This window comes from Rana temporaria, chromosome 10, assembly GCF_905171775.1.
Source record: "Rana temporaria chromosome 10, aRanTem1.1, whole genome shotgun sequence".
In the NCBI taxonomy this organism is placed as follows: domain Eukaryota; kingdom Metazoa; phylum Chordata; class Amphibia; order Anura; family Ranidae; genus Rana; species Rana temporaria.
In genome coordinates this window covers 52,456,286-52,468,429 of record NC_053498.1, presented here as the reverse complement: position 1 = coordinate 52,468,429, position 12,144 = coordinate 52,456,286, and the positions used below count along the sequence as shown (strand labels likewise).

Genomic DNA, 12,144 nt, shown 5'->3' with positions numbered 1-12,144 from the left:
TTAAGAGCCTCTATGAAAGAGGATCTGGCAGAGGCAATTCTCGTCCTTAGAACTCTACATTGAATTGATTTGCATTTGCTAAGCCTATAACTACATTTCAAGATTAATATAAAACCATTTCTAGGTTTTACAGATTTTGTTTTTGGTTCATTATAGATAAGCTTTGTTTTTGTTCTAAAACAACCAAATAATGTGTTTGCAGGACAAGGTTGATGACCACTGCCCTAAACCCACAGCAACCAGAATTTGGCATACTGTACATGTTTATTATCGACTGGGCCATAAGAGACGGTTTGAGGAGGAGAACTTCACAATAGATTTCGCATATCCCGCCAAGGATTCCTATGAATTGTGGTCTGTTTACATCCCGGGTCCAACTTAAAGCTGTTCCCCATACTCTGGAGTATCCTGGTGTTAACCATAAATAACGCTGTTATTTGGTTGCCTTGTGGTAAGCCTCAGTCCATGTGGTGGCGGATCACGTTTATGTTATTATTTACACACTGGGTGTCGTTTGTCCTGGATTTCACCATTTTTGGACTTTAATATTGCATATGTGCACGTATTAAGGACTTATTTGTACTTACTTTTTGCACTTATTTTTGTGCGATTTTTTCCTTGATAATTTGAATAATTTTTTGTGGACACACAAAAGGACTTTATTGCACGTATTGGGTTGGCGCAATTTTTCTCTTTATTCCATAACCAAATAATGTGGTTTGTATTTTTGAACTGGTAAAGATCCTGTTCCTGATGTTTATGCCTGCTGCTACTATCCAGTCACTTGATTGTTTTCATTGTGTTTGTCTTTTGCTTAAACTGTGCAATACAGTAGACTGTTGGCTTCCCAGCCATTAGTCCTGTGGTAGGTTGCGTTTCTTTCCCTCAAGGAATGTATAAAATACATTTGCATATTAATACAGAGGAGTCGGGGAGTCGGAGTCGGAAGTACATAAAACTGAGGAGTCGGAACATTTATCTACCGACTCCACAGCCCTGATAATAAATATACCATTTTTTTTTTTTTTTTTTATATTTTTTTAAGGCCGATACGTATTTTTCTACGTATTTTTGTAAAAAAAAAAAAAAAAGAAAATGGCAATAAGCGACTGGTTTGCGCAAAAGTTATAACGCCTACAAAATAGGGGACAGAATTATGACTTTTTTTATTATTATTTTTTTACTAGTAATGGCGGCAATCAGTGATTTTTATTGGGACTGCGATATTGCGGCAGACATATCGGACACTTTTGACACAAATTTGGGACCATTCACATTTATACAGCGATCAGTGCTATAAAAATGCACTAATTAGAGTATAAATGTGACTGGCAGAGAAGGGGTTAACACTAGGGGGTGAGGAAGGGGTTAAATGTATTCCCTGGGTGTGTTCTAACTGTGTGGGGGGAGGGGGGTGGCTGGGGGAGGTGACCGATGCGGTGTCCCTATGTACAAGGGACACAGCATCGGTCTCCTCTCCTCTGACAGCACGTGGAGCTCTGTGTTTACACACAGAGCTCCATGTCCCTGCTGTCACCTGCTGTGTCACCGCCGATCGCATGTACCCGGCGGACATTGCGGCTGCCAGGTACACGCATCGGCTCTTTAGCGATGCGCGGGTAATGCTTTTAAAAAGACGTCCACTTGGCACTTGAGCCGCGCTGTTGACGTCTTTTGTCAATAGCGCGGGTCTGAAGTGGTTAAGAAACACTGCCCTAAGCCTTATAGTTCTGTCCGCTTTCACCTCAACTGCCTGCTTATGGACCATGTTTTTGCCTACTGCCAGGACCAATACTTTGGCATAATTCTGCCTGCACAATTCTTTTGGCGGTTGCCAACCACATCTCTTCCTGCTGTCTGGACCAATGCTTTGTCTGTGCTGGGACAGTATTCCTGCCTGCTAAAACCACAGGTAATCCTTTTTTTACTCTTTGCTCAGCAGAATGCATTTTTAGGGTGTAATTCTTGGCATGTAAATGCTATAGGTTAGAAATATCTTATAAATGCACAACTTTGAGAAAAAAAAAAGTTATTTTATTTCCACATTTTCTAAAAACTTGTGGGACAAAAAAGGGGGGACATGTTCAAGCCTCATTATGCCTCATAGGATATACATTGGGGCGTGCGCTTTCCAAAACGTGGTCATTTTGTGGGCAATTCCATTGTCTTGGTGCTACAGGGCCTTCAAAAAAAATGTAATAGGTAGTCAGGAAATAAAATGTGCAATGTTTGCCTTTAGAACGCCTGACAATGCTGGATGTTGGGCCTCTGTATATGACCAGGCTGTGGAAAAGTCTCACACATGTGGCAACACCATACTCAGGAGTAGAAGACTATATTTTGGGGTGTAACTGCAAGTATGCCTATGCCATATGTGAGAAATAACTTGTTAATGACAATTTTGTGGAGGAGGGGGAATCTTAATTTTCCAAACAATTGTGGGCAAAAAAATTGCAACTTCAAAAAACTCACTATGTCTCTTACTAAATACCTTGGACTATCATTACAAAAAAGGGGTAATTGAGGGGGGGGGGGGGGTATTTGTACTGTCCTGACATTTTAGGGCCTCAAGACATGGAGCAGTCAGTACATCATGATTGATCAATTTTCAGTGATACATAGCATAGCTTGTAAACACTATAACTTCACACAAACCCAATTATCATACACTTCTCAGGATTTTTTTTTAACCAAAGACATGTAGCAGAATACATGTTGGCCTAAATTAAAAGCTCTATTTGTGCGAAACGTAATGCTAACATTTTCATTTGGATGACTGAGTGTCATTCAAAGTATGAGCACTGAAAGCTGAAAATTGGTCTGGGTGGGAAAGGGAAGAAAATGCCCAGTATTAAAAGGTGGTTAAATTTACCTTTACAATCACTTTACTTTTTCCTACAGGTAAGCCTATAATAAGGCTTACCTGTAGGTATAAAGAATATCTCCTAAACCTGTACGGTTTAGGAGATATTCTCCTCGCAATGTGCCGCTGATTGCAGCAGCGCATGCGCAGGGGGGGATCCTCGGCTGAAGGGCCGGCCCCGCCGACCAATGCCGGATTGAAATCTCCCGTGCGCATGACGTCATCGCCGCTCCAGCCAATCACAGCGCTGGAGCGGCGATACCCGGAAGACACGCTCGGCGTGGAGCAGGTAAGTTCCCTACCTCGTCCCGAGGTAAGTATTTCATAATGAGCCAATATGCAGTGCATACTAGCTCATTATGGCTTTTGCCTTGCAGGGTTAAAAATAAATAAAAAATAAAGTGTATATGCGGGTTTACAACAACTGATTCAAGAAAAATATTTTGAAAACAAAATTAAATATATAGCCATCTTAAAAACTCTAGCTGCACAACATTACTTCTACATCTGCACTATAAACAGGAGACATTAAGAGCCGATTAACACTGGCGCACTGAACGCGATTTAAGAGTTCAAAAAATTGTATGACAAGTCACACCCCCATTAACGGCAATGGAACCATTCAAATCACAGAGACTTAGAAAAAAGTTCCTGCACTACTTTTGGGAGACTTCATCACAACCTACATTGACTTCTGTTAATGGCAGAATGTTGGCTGTCAAAGTCACGTGACTTTGAGGACTCATAGATTTGGATTGGCACTAAAAGGATAAAGTTTACTTTTTTCATAATAAAATGCACATTTTTTGCAGGTAAAAATAAAAATAATTTTGCATTTTTTTTTTTACTATGAGCCTGCAAAGCAGGGCTTTTCCAGACAGTCTGTCAGTGGTTCTCTCGTACAAGTAGACAGATAAGCACTCAGTCTTCCTGTCAGTGTGTAACAGCTCCCTGTCAGTTTACGGAGAACTACAAATTAACAGTCGTAAAGGCTGTCGGTACTTGTAGTTTTCATACTCGCAGAACTTTTTTTATTGCGACAGTGAGCATGGGGAGATGTTACCCGCCTCACTGTCAAAACGGGGGATGGGGGTTGGCTGGTGCATCTAACCGGTAATAAAAAAAAAAAAAAAAAAAAAAAAAGTTAACTCATCCTTCTGCATTGACATGGATGGAAAACGTTTTACGCAATAAAGGCAAATTTACTGAAAACGGATGCATAAAACTGAGCTATTACCCACAGCAACCAAGGGAGCTCACTTTCCAATTTACAGTCAGATTGTCCTACAGCAGGTGTGCCCAACCAGTGGCCCGCGGAGCCCTCTGATATGGCCCGTGACCTCCTGCTCTGGGATGGCTGGTTGGCAAGCCCAGATTGCAGGCTGCCGACCTGCCATCTGAGAGCATCAGTGTTGTAAATAAAGCCGGCGGTAGAGGGAGGAAGCAAGCGGCTTTTCAGAAAGCATACCACACCTGCAAGATACAATAGACATCTATGGCAAAGTGCAGCTAACCGGCGGGAAAACCACAGGTACACTGTACCGCAATAGACCAAAGACCATCAGTATAAAAGCAGCCTTAAAGGATCACTAAAGTAAAAAAAAAAATTAGCCAAATGGCTTCCTTTACCTTACTGCAGTACTGGTTTCATGTCCTTATTGTTCGTTTTTGCTTTGAAGTTGCTGTAATTCTGCTGTGATCTCCACACTTCCTGCTTGCCCGTTTCCTTATTTTCACGGTGGTCTAAGCTGTCATTACTGTGTGTCTAAAACTTAACAGAACCAATCAGATTCGTTTTAAAAACAAAACACTGCCCTGGATTTGTTTGTTTTTGTTCTGTGTGCCTCTCTAGTTCACAGGAACATGAAACCAGTTTAAAAGTGAAACTAACCTGCAGGCACATTATAGGATTGATTTTTATCTAGGTGTAATCATTTTTAAAAGAATTTGGTTAACTTATATGTGTCTCTATACCCTGTAAACAGTCATTTCAGCAAAAAAAAATGTTTCCTTTAGTGACCCTTTAAGCCCCTTTCCAGGAATCAGTCCAACACAATTGGACCCTCCATTCACCTCTATGGATCGGCAGAAGTAAACAGACTTTTGTCCGTTTAAACCTGCCTACCTCCAATCTGAACTGCTAAAAAATAAAAAGGGGGAAGAAGTGGATCTGTTCCCTGCCATCTGATTGGCTCAGAGGGCCCATAGAGTAGATTGAGCTGTGTCTGATTGGCATATGCAGACTGGACACAGACCTGTCATCTGCCCACTCCACTCATTGTGGCCCGCCACAGGTTACCAAGTCGCATTAAGTGGCCCTCTGCCTTCAAAAGGTTGGGCACCTCTGTTCTACAACTAATCTGAGAATAAGCAGCAACATTTGAAGCACAAACAAGTAATCAAGTAAATGACAAAATACTCAGTTGAGGAAAGTTTAAATATTGCGTTACATGTTACTGTAAGTAAATGGGGAGCAATCAAAACATAAAACAATCAAGCAGAAGTCCAATAAGAAAAGGCAAATAGGATGATAGAAAAAGTTGTAGTGAGAATAGGAATAGGGGGGGGGGGGTCTCTCACTAAAAATTAACATTAATTAACAGACATTTGGGCTGTAAATTTACTATATTCACATTTTATACGTCCATGACAATGTATAGTGCACAGTGCTTCTGATCAGAGGTAAACATGGTTAACATCCAGCAAGGCCTTAGACATCAGTGTAGCACTTTCAAATATTCGGACTCCCAGGCTCTCCGCATGGCTGGGGTGAACTATACAGCACGTGACAGACCCAGTCGCTCTCCAAATGCACCCTGAAAAGCTAGCCACTGACAATAAAGTTGAGGCATGAATGGTTGCTTTAGGAAACAGCATTTTTTAAACTTTAAAACAGAGGTTGCATTACTAAGAGGAGGCAGAGCAGGGACTAGCAAACTCATTCTCTACCATGAAAGAAAAGATCTGCAGTCACAATAAAAAGCCATTCCATTGAATGTAAACACCAGACAGCACACAACTTTCTGGGTCGGCAGATCTCATGAGATTACATTCGATCGCTGTTATGAATGAAAGCCGACACCGAACTGGTTACTAATGGTGACATCGCCTTTAATCTTTGCCCAAGTTATCAGAACATTTAGAAAGCCCCAATGCCCACCCACCCAATCACATTTATAGATGGACACTTAAAGTAGTGCTTCAGGCCTACTCAATGCTAACAACAGGAATCCAGCTGCCAAGGGCCTATCATTAGAGGAGCAGAACTCATGAGGTGCCAATAACCTGCACAACCCCCAGCACATATTCCTGAGCGAATAAAGGAGACATAACGACAAAATGCTGAATGAGAAGCTCTCACCGCCCCCAGGAGAATGCAGAAAGGTGTAGGAACCCGCTTCCGGTTTAGGAGCTTGTTTTTGGGTCTATATTCCCGACTTGTGCGTTTCTCTCAATATTCTAATGTCACGACAACGCAGAACAACAGCCTCTGGGATTACATAGGCGCTAACGGCTTCTTTATTGCCTCTTTCGCTCTCCGTCCACAGCTCAGAGAAATCCAAAATGGAGACAAGCTCAACCTCCCCCTGTCTCTATCTCTCTCGTTCGCTCTCTTTCCCAGTCTTTTACTCGCGTCCACTGGGTGACCGAAACACAACCCCTCCACACGTGTTCTCAAAGCCTATTGGACAAACGGCTTGCCAATTACATGAATCCGACTATATTATTGGTCTCGCTGTTAAAAAAAAAAATCCAGCTAAGTCTTCGTACGATTGGGTTAACGCTCGAGAATATGGGGCGGGGAAAAATTCTGTTGGAAGATACGACATCAATCTTGATAGTTAGGCGAGCGGGAAGGTGGGCGGAGCTATACAATTCGGTTGGGTACTAGGAGAGAGAGGTGTTGCGTGGTAATAGAGTTTCTTAGTATCCTGGAAGACGCGGCGTTGACGATAACAAGAAGGCACAGCACAAGCGCAATACTCAGCTGACAGAGGCTAGTGTAGGGCTGAAGAATTTCCAGGACCGATGTCACTTGTGGGACCGTTTTCTTGGCCTTAGACTGCAGAAATTCGGATTACTGTGGCGAGAACATTGCCTTGTTTATGATTTCTCTGGTCCATATAGTTGTATGGTGAATTATGAGCATTATGTCATATAGTACCTTATGGTATAGCACGAAGGTTGTTAAAATTCAGAATGAGAGTATTTGGATGGCTGCTGAACCTGTAATCTAGGCTCTGCAGGCATTTGTTTTAGGTGATTTCTTTATTTTGGGCACACATGCAGTGGCGTTGCTAGGCGGGTGCAGGCCGCACCAAGGTGACACCTGTGGGTAGCGGCATTACTAATGCTGCCCTGTGCCTCGCACCACTGCTGTGTCCCTCAGTGAAGCGGAGCAGGAGCCCGCGCTCAAGGGACACATACTACTGTTCTGAGGTCTGTGAGGCCCCATACACATTTTTTATTTTGTTTTTTGTGGTTGAACTGGATGGACTTGTGTCTTTTTTCAACCTGACTAACTATGTAAACTATACACACATAGAATCTATCCGCAGATAAATCCCATCAAATGGGTTTCTGCGGATAGATCCTATGGTGTGTACACTCCGTCGGATATTTATCCGCAGATAAATCTCCCCTGGGATGGATTTCCAGCAGATGGATATTTGCTGACATGCTCAACAAATCCATCTGCTGGAATCCATTCCAACGGATGGATCCGCTCGTCTGTACAGACTTACCGGATCCATCCGTCCAAAGGGATTCCCCGCACGCGTCGTAATGATTTGACGCATGCGTGGAATTCCTTATATGACAGCGTCGCGCCCGTCGCCGCGTCATAATAGCGGCGACGGCGCGACACGTCATCGGCAGAGGATTTCAGCGCGGATTTCAATGCGATTGTGTGTACACGCCATCGCATTGAAATCTTCTGAAATCCTCGAGAGGATTTATCCGCGGATACGGTCCGCTGGACCGTATCTGCAGATAAATCCTCTCGTGTGTATGGGGCCTCAGGGGGGGTTGTCTGTACTGATGGAGGGGGTTCTGCACTGAGGTGGGGTGTCTGTACTGATGGAGGGGGTTCTGCACTGAGGTGGGGTTTCTGTACTGATGGAGGGGGTTCTGCACTGAGGTGGGGTGTCTGTACTGATGGAAGGGGGTCTGCACTGAGGGGGTGTCTGTACTTTATGACCGGTCTGTACTGAGGGAGTGGGGTCTGTACTGGGGGGGGGGGGTGACACCATTTTTTTTTCACACCAGGTGACACCAACCCTAGTGGTGCCACTGCAATTTACACGGCAGCATGTGGTGATTAAATAGGTTAGGTAAAATGTATCAAACCTGGAGCAGCTGTGCACGGCAACCTATCAGTTTATCTTGTTCTTGCGGGGTTCCACCTGCACTTTTTTTTATTTTTTTAAGTCATCAGCTACAAACACTGACTTTTAATAAGGACGCTTACCTGTCCTAGGCGCCCGCGATGTCGACCCACCCGAGGCCGATCCCTCGATCGCGGCAGGTCTCGGCACCGCCATCCTCAATAAGGGAAACGGGCAGTGGAGCCTTGCAGCTTCACTGCCTGTTTCCTACTGCGCATGTGTGAGTCTCGCGGCACTTTGTGAATGGGCGGCTGCTCTCTGGTATACACACAGTTCCCAGAAGGCAGCGCGCCCCATTGACCAGAAGACAATGTGACGATGAAGACCTGCCGCGTTCTAGGAAGAGGCAGATTAGGAATATCCACATAGCAACTGGAATTTCTGGTAAGTAAAAACATTTTTTTTTTTTTTGGGTGGACCTTCAATTTAAAGGAAAAACGCCCATGTTTCCACACACTTTCTTTACAAAGTAAACTAACTAACCTGCTAGTCTATTAGCTATGCGGTATAGACTGTATGTGGTTGCTGCTATATACTGCATACTGCTCTGTTCCAGGTGTGAGAGACTTCCTGTCATACCCAAAACGCAGAAGAGTCTACTGCAGTGGCATTCAGCTGCTCAGAGCAATTAAAGGAGAAGTCCAGCCTAAGCTTGCTTGGCTTCTCCTATGGGTCACAGGAGTGCAATTCACTTTGCACTCCTGTGAACCGTTTTCAGCAGAATGCGGTCTGAAGTCTGCTCTCTGCTGACGTCACCAAGATTAGTCCAAGCATCGGGCCATCCCGACCATGGAAGTCTGGATCCCTCAGGTGCCTGGACTGATGCCCGTCTCAGCAAGCCGTTGGGAACCTGAGACGGTCGCCCCTCCACAGCTCAGTGCTACAGTGAGCCTGGAGAAGCAGAGAGATGCTGATTGACAGTCAGCAGCTCTCTGCTCCAGGAGCTGAGAGAACTGAACCATCAGCGATGTTTGATAACTCGATTCTCAGTGTAGAGGTGTCGGGGGACAATTGCAGCATCAGACCGATTCTGCAGCCACCTAGGTAAGTCTGATTGGGGGGAAAAACATACTTCTCTCAAAGCGGAGTTCCACCCGTTTTTTCGTTTATTAAACATCATCAGATACAAAAGTATAGCTGCTGACTTTTAATAAACAGACACTTGCCTGCCCCAAGGTCCAGCAATGTGGACGCACGGAGCCCTGCTCCTCTCCTTGGCGCCATCATATCTACTGTGGGCATCTACTGAAGCCATCACGGCCGGGCGTGCACTGCGCATGCTTGAGTCACGCCGCGCTCTGCCATTGGCCAGATAATCTTCTGGGACCTGTGTTGTGTCCCAGAAGATCGATGGCAGGAAAGGGCCGCCTAGGGTGAGAGGAGGAGGAGTTGCCTAGGCGGCCCAAGGACAGGAAGTCCCACTAAGAGGAGGTTGCACCCCCCCCCCCCCCCAAATGTGACATGTCAGGGGGCGAGGTGTGCTTACAGTGGAAGTTCCACTTTTGGGTGGATCTCTGCTTTAACGTATTCTAGCAATGAATACAAAGCCTTCTTAGGCTGAGTGAGAGGTGGTGACATCATAGGTCTGCCTCTGACTGAGCCAATTCCAGGCTAGACCTAAATGGTCTTAAATATGCTCCTCCCACTTGGGTTCCCATGGCCCATATGTTATTGGCACTCCTTCCTCTCCCCTGCAGCTGCTGCAGACAAACAGGATCACATAACTGGAGAAAGCTGAAAAAAGGCAAGTCTATAAATCTTTCTTACACAGGATAGTTTTATAAGAGAATACTTTTAAGACTAGTTGGGTTTAGCCTGAAATTTGACTTTAAAGTCATATATATATATATATATATATATATATATATAAATTAGGGCTGTGCGTTAAACGCGATATTAACGGCGTTAACGCAAACCCATGTTAACGCCGTCAATATTTTTATCGCGCGATTAACGCAGGAGCCCTCGGGGTGGACATGCAGAGTGTGCAGCGGCGCGGCTTACCTTCTCGCTGGATTCACAGGCAAGTTACTCACCTTGTCCCTGGATCCAGCGATGCCACCCCGCTGTGTGATCGAGCGGGTCCTCCTTGCTTGGCGGGTCCTCCTCGCTCGATTCACAGTGCCGCCGAGCTCCGTTCCCTGCGACGTTACGACGCACGGGAGCGGAGAACGGCGCCAAATTTAAAAAAGTAAACAAACACAATACACACAGTATACTGTAATCTTATAGATTACAGTACTGTATGTAAAAAAATACACACCCCCCTTGTCCCTAGTGATCTGCCCAGTGTCCTACATGTACTTTTATAAAATAAAAACTATTCTTTCTGCCTGAAAAACTGTAGATTGTCCAAAAGTGTCCCTTTATGTCAAAAATGGTTTTTAATCGTTTGACAGCACTAATATAAATAGCATGTTAACTTACCTGCGCTGTGTGGCGGTTTTGCACATCGCAGCCCAGATCCTCCTTTTCTTAAGTCCCTCGTCGGTGCTCCTGGCCCCTCCCTTCTGTTGAGTACCCCCACAGCAAGCAGCTTGCTATGAGGGCACCCGAGCCGCAACTCCTCGTATCCATCAGACACAAAGCCGCAGTTCGGCCTGGCCACCTCTTTCTCCACTGCGTTGTCTCAGCCAATCAGGAGACCAATTCCAGATGGCTGAGACACTCGAACATCGCTGGATTGAGAGGGGGCTCAGGTAAATATTGGGGGGGGGGGCTGCAAAAAACAGAGAGCCATAATTGGCCAAAGCCAGGGTGGCTTTGGCCAATTATGGCTCAGGGGGTTTAGTACACGCCCCACACTATAAAAGGACGCCTGCAGGTCGGCCTTGTGTCGTGTGTTGCGGTGGTTAAGAGAGAGAAGACAGAGAGTGAGGCAGGCAGGCTAGTCAGTTAAAGTTAGTGGGCCGGATTCAGATACCTGAGCGTATCTGTCCGGCCCGCGCAACGTATCTCCGATACGTTACGCCGCTCTAACTTTGGGTGCGAGTTCTTTATTCAGAAAGAACTTGCGCCCTTAGTTGCAGCGTAACGTATGTGTTGCGGCGTAAGGCCGCGTAATTCAAATGGGGATGTAGGGGGCGTTTTATGTAAATGTGTCTTGACCCCGCGTTTTTTACGTTTTATTTGAGCGGCGAATGCGCCGTCCGTAAAATATCCCAGTGTGCATTGCTCTAAATGACGTCGCAAGGACGTCATTGCTTTCGACGTGAACGTAAATTACGTCCAGCCGTATTCGCGAACGACTTACGCAAACAACGTAAAATTTAAAAACTCGAAGCAGGAACGACGGCCATACTTAACATTAGCTACCCCTAATATAGCAGGGGTAACTATACGCCGGGAAAAAGCCAAACGCAAACGACGTAAAAAAAAAACGCTGTGCGGTCGTTCGTTCCTGAATCGGCGTAAATCCTCATTTGCATATTCCTCGCATAAAAATACAGAAGCACCACCTAGCGGCCAGCCTGGAATTGCAGCCTAAGATCCGACGGTGTAAGACACTTAGACGCATAGATACGACTGGCGGAACTCAGAGATACGACGGCGTATCAGGAGATACGCCGTCGTATCTCTTTCTGAATCCGGCCCAGTGTGTAGAGGATATATATGCATCCCAGGTGTTTGTGTGTGTGTGTGTGTGTGTGTGTGTGTGTGTGTGTGTGTGTGTGTGTATATATTTATACACTCTATAGTTTAGCTAGATCCACTCTTCCTAATTTACGGACAGGCAGGCAGGTGATTGTGTTAGCTGCAGTATTCTCACGTGGTGTACTGCCTGTGTCCTCTGCAGTGTGCACCTAAAGCTATGTGGTGTGTGTACTGCCATTGTCCTCTGCAGTCTGCACCTAAAGCTACGTGGTGGGTGTACTGCCATTGTCCTCTGCAGTG

General features: G+C 45.3%; 1 protein-coding gene across 1 annotated transcript in view; it reads right to left on the bottom strand.

Moving 5' to 3' along the window:
* Nucleotides 1–6,545, bottom strand: part of CNOT3 (CCR4-NOT transcription complex subunit 3) — a 425,129-nt gene extending 418,584 nt beyond the window's left edge. The window contains 1 exon segment of the mRNA XM_040327617.1: nt 6,225–6,545. The gene's annotated coding sequence lies outside the window, so the exon portion shown is untranslated.
* Between the last annotated feature and the right edge of the window lie 5,599 nt (nt 6,546–12,144).